This window comes from Pinus tabuliformis, chromosome J (genome assembly GCF_031772625.1).
Source record: "Pinus tabuliformis cultivar Carrire ecotype Pingquan chromosome J, CPIR1, whole genome shotgun sequence".
NCBI lineage: Eukaryota > Viridiplantae > Streptophyta > Pinopsida > Pinales > Pinaceae > Pinus > Pinus tabuliformis.
Genome location: NC_142295.1, coordinates 1202655885 through 1202660402, shown reverse-complemented (window position 1 = coordinate 1202660402; position 4518 = coordinate 1202655885). Strand labels below are relative to the sequence as shown.

Genomic DNA, 4518 nt, shown 5'->3' with positions numbered 1-4518 from the left:
CAGCCAAGCGAAGAGAAAGCCAGGTGTCAAAGCTGCAAGGAGGAATCAATTTATGAAGAAGATAGAGTTAGAGTTGTAGTTGGTTTAGGACTCTTAAACACTATAGTTAGTTCCTTATTGTATTTATGAGTTTGTTAAAAGCAAATAGGTGTCATTAGTGGCAGTCATCGAGCTCCCCTCATGCTGGAGGAGGAAGCTCCAAGTAGTTAGAGTCATGTTTCTATATATAGCTGAATGATATATGTAACAAGGGTTGGATGTTTTGGAGAAGACTGTTTTTGGTTTATGTATAAACAAATTTCAGTAATGCAAATGACTGTGTTTTCTTCTCAGGATTCACAATAGATCTTCTTGTTCAAATGTGTGATGGTATTCTTTCTTTAAGGTTCTTTTATAGTTTTGTTAATGCATAATCACTCAGAACTCATGAATCATGCTCTGACTTCCTGTATGCCTTGGCAAACTGTGGTTTCAAAGTTATGTTTGAACATATAGATGTAAAGTGCCCTGACTTCTATGAAAAGATAGTGTTTTTGTTTGCTGAGATATGAGAGACTCCATAAGCCCAATGGGAATCAATTCAATGTTGTCCAGCCAGCTTATTTTCATGTGTCTTATAAGAGTTAGCCATCTTTTCTTGTCATTAGTCAATATTCATATTCTGTGAGAGAACCCTCTCAGACTAAGGAGGCTAAGCCTTAGTCCAAAGCCTGGTTTGAAATAGTTACACAGAATCTCGCTGATTGGCAGCCTTCAGTGCTTGATTTTGTGATAACAGAAAATATCATTATTTATTTTCACAGCAGGCCTCTTCTACGCTTGTAATCATTCACAGTTAATGTCAGACTATGCCTCCTTCCATCATTGCTAGGAACTTGCACTCCACAAGTTGAATCAATCTTCTGCTTTCTAGCCATAAAAGCTAAAGGGGCCCCTTGAGCACCCCCATACTTCTGCAGTCTAGCAAGTGAAATTGGAAGTTCAATATCATGCAAAGAATACACCTTTGCATCTTCTGATACAGGAGCATCAGTGTCGACAAGCTTTCCATCATCCTCAACAGTTTCTATTGCTATGGCTTCCTCTACTTTGGTTGCATCTGCCTCTTTGTTCACATCAGTGTTGTCTTCAACAACCTTCGCCTTTGTATCATAATAATTTTGAGATTGAGTCCAACACCGAGTGAAAGGATCATACCCTACTTCACCTGCTTTAAGATTAAGGTTTAGAGGCTTGATCTCAGAAGCATTCTTGAAATTTTCACCCTTGTTTTTCTTATTCATTTCTGCTAGCATCAAGGCTCTTGCATCCTTGATTTTGCTCTGAATAGAAAGGACTTCTAGTTCCTTCAATCTCACTTTAATTCTCTCAACTTCTGAATAATCATGCCTGCTCTCCGCCAACTCCATCTCTCTTCTAACCCTGTCCTTTTCAGCAGCCATATTCGATGGCCTTTTGGAAGCCAACTTCTTTTCCTGCAACATTTGTTTTACAGTTTCTGCAGAATACACAAATTGATTTATCTTTTTTAGTGCATTTATTTTTTCCTCAACTTCTGCTCGACTAATCATCCGACCACCACTGCGTTCTACTTCCCGTTCCAAATCTGAAAACTCTTTCTCAAGTGGAGGTGAATCAGACACCCTGGCCATCTGCCATCTTGGTGCACTGCTATCGCTACCCCAGAAACCATTCAAATACTTGTATGTGGTGCGGTTCTCAAACTTGTATTGTTTATCAGGGTCTGTCGCATCAACATTTTTTACCATGCAAAGACGGTAAGTACTCTGTCCTAACCTGGACATTCCTATCCCAATTCTTACAAAGCAGCCCACAATGATATTCTCAAAGAATGGTTCCATAAACCACTTGGTAAGTTTTGATCTCCTTATTGTTATGCTTCTAATATCTTCAAAGCTGGGAGTGTCAGTAGAGCTGAGACCATCACCATCACTATCTGATTCTTCGCCACTGCTTCCACTTCCTTCTCCTTCACTAGAGGATGACAAACTAAGGCTCGGACTCGCATGATATTTTATTCTACTAGGTGACAAATCCTGCCCCTTAGATGAACCAGTATTATCTCTCCGCTTACGCTGAATGTCAGAATCCTGTGCTTTCTGCCACCTTGCTACCAATTCACTCAAAGCATTTTCTTTTATAGACCTTGTCGATTTCACAGAAGAGCGCATCCGTGAAGATGGAGGCCCTATTTCTTTCCGTTGTTGATTTCTAATCTTGTTTTGGCGAGCCCTTTTACGCATTAAATAATTATCCCTTGCTTCTGCTCGTTCTGCCAAAATCAACTCCCGGTCCAGTTCAGACATTTTCCCAAGCTGCTCCCTATCTTCATCATCTTTGTATAAATCACTTCCTATGGATAATTCGCTATCGGAATCATCACGGCGACCCCTGTCATCATCATCCTTGTCACCAGAATCAAATCTCTTTTTAAGGGGCATTCTTGACCCAGAAGCCTTCCTATTTGCTATCCCAGCATCATCTGAATCATCGTCATCAATGTATTTCGAGTCGCTACCATCATCTGAATCAAAATCTTCCAGTCTCCCTTTCGCAGGATTTCGGTTTTGCTTTCCATCATTGGTAGATGTTTGACCAGCTGCTTCTAGCAGAAAATGCTCCAGTTCAGCCATAACTTTTTTTCCCCTCTAAACACCCACACCGATTGAATAGTCCTTCATTCCCTGGCTAGAGCAGAGACTGCAAATACCACTCCTCAATAGATCTTCAAAACCTAAAACCTATTGTCCATCAAACAGATTAAAATTGTGAGAGGCAAACCACACCATGGAGCTTAATAAATGTACATCACCAACATTACATTTTGTAATACATGATCCTTACAATGAAACGAACATTACTATCTCAATTAGTTCAAAAGAACCCTTAGACCTATAAAGAAAGCACATTGAACATAGAGATGGAAAATTTCAAAAATATTTCTGAGCCAAATTCTTCATAGAACTGAAACGTTTGAGAAGTACACATATCACAAACCAAGTATGCGCAAAAGCATGAGAATATAACAAACCCTAACTATACAATTAATACTGACCAAAAGTCATAGAATAATAAATAGCACATGAAATTCAAACCAAGTAAAATCAAAGTCCTACTAGAAATCTGAATATTGCCCTAAAGAAAATTTTATATTCACAATGAAAAAAAGGGCGTTACAGAACAGGCAACGAAACCCTAAACGGCCAACTCAAATTTATATTAATGTAAGTACAGACACTGACGAAACTATGCAGATGTAAGCTACTAAAAGAATGAAAAGACACCAGATTTCTAACGGAGATGAGAAACAAATACAGAACAATTAATGATTGAAAAAACTGAACTTTCTATAGGGAAAGAGTTAACTAACATTGTCACAAAAACCGACTTCGAGTAAATAAATGGAATTTTATCCGATTGTCTGAAACGAAAATTACCTGAATCCAAAACATCACCGAATACACAGACACTGTTTTCAAAGAAAGAAAAAAATAGATCTCGCAACAAAAACTGTAACTCTCTGGATTTTAGCTAAAATAATTGGAAAGTGGCGAAGAACGTCTAAACGAGCGGCACGAAAATACACATAAAATGAGATATTAACACATCCCTAGCCGACCTGAGATGAAACAAGGCCGAAGACCGGACACCTGAACTTGTAAACAGACTGACTTTGTCTCATGAAGCCCTAGCACGCATACCTCCAGAGGAAACATCCCCGAACAATAACTCTGAAGACATAGAGGCCATTGGGTTGGGAGACAAAAGGACAGTGTGAGGATCAACGATCAAACTTAGTTCAATCGTCTAACACTACCTTATGTTGCAAAAGAAACGCCGTAAGGCATAGAGTGGGGAAGAATAGGTAATCAAATCCGTCAAAATTAAGATTAAATTGATCTATTAATTTTTCATTTACATACACTGAAATCGTATGCAGCGTGGGATAAGAATCTCAAGAATCTCAAGTTATCATTGAGATAAATAAATCTCTATAGTACATACTCATTATATATATATATATATATATATATATATATATATATATATATGAATGAAGATCTCTGCTATGATTTATATTACTGTGGTAATGCCATTTTTCTCTCGCAAAGTTGCATCCATTGGTTTTTTTTAAGACATTAAAAGAATCTAACTGCTATGGTTTGTTATGATCGATGGGTTATCTTTCAGATTATATTGTAGATGATGTTAGATACATAAAATCATTTTGAAATAAACACGGACATGCCGTTGGCATTGATTAGCGGCATATGCTACAATAACTTATTCAAAATGCAATTTCTATGTTTTCTTATAGTAAAAATATCATTATTTGATCTTTTACTCTAATTTCTCTGATTGGTTCTCATAGATCTCTGGATTTTCTACTCTTCCAGATTCGTTTAGCATTTCGATACTCTATCAATTCAGTATTTTGGTACTCAGCTAGTTCAGCGTTCCAGTACTTGGGAAGCTCAGCGATCCGGTATTTCGTCC

The 4518-nt window shown here is 37.8% G+C and overlaps 1 pseudogene; it reads right to left on the bottom strand.

Moving 5' to 3' along the window:
• Positions 1-785: 785 nt before the first annotated feature.
• On the bottom strand, positions 786-2654 carry LOC149231451 (protein RTF1 homolog pseudogene; annotated as a pseudogene).
• Between the last annotated feature and the right edge of the window lie 1864 nt (positions 2655-4518).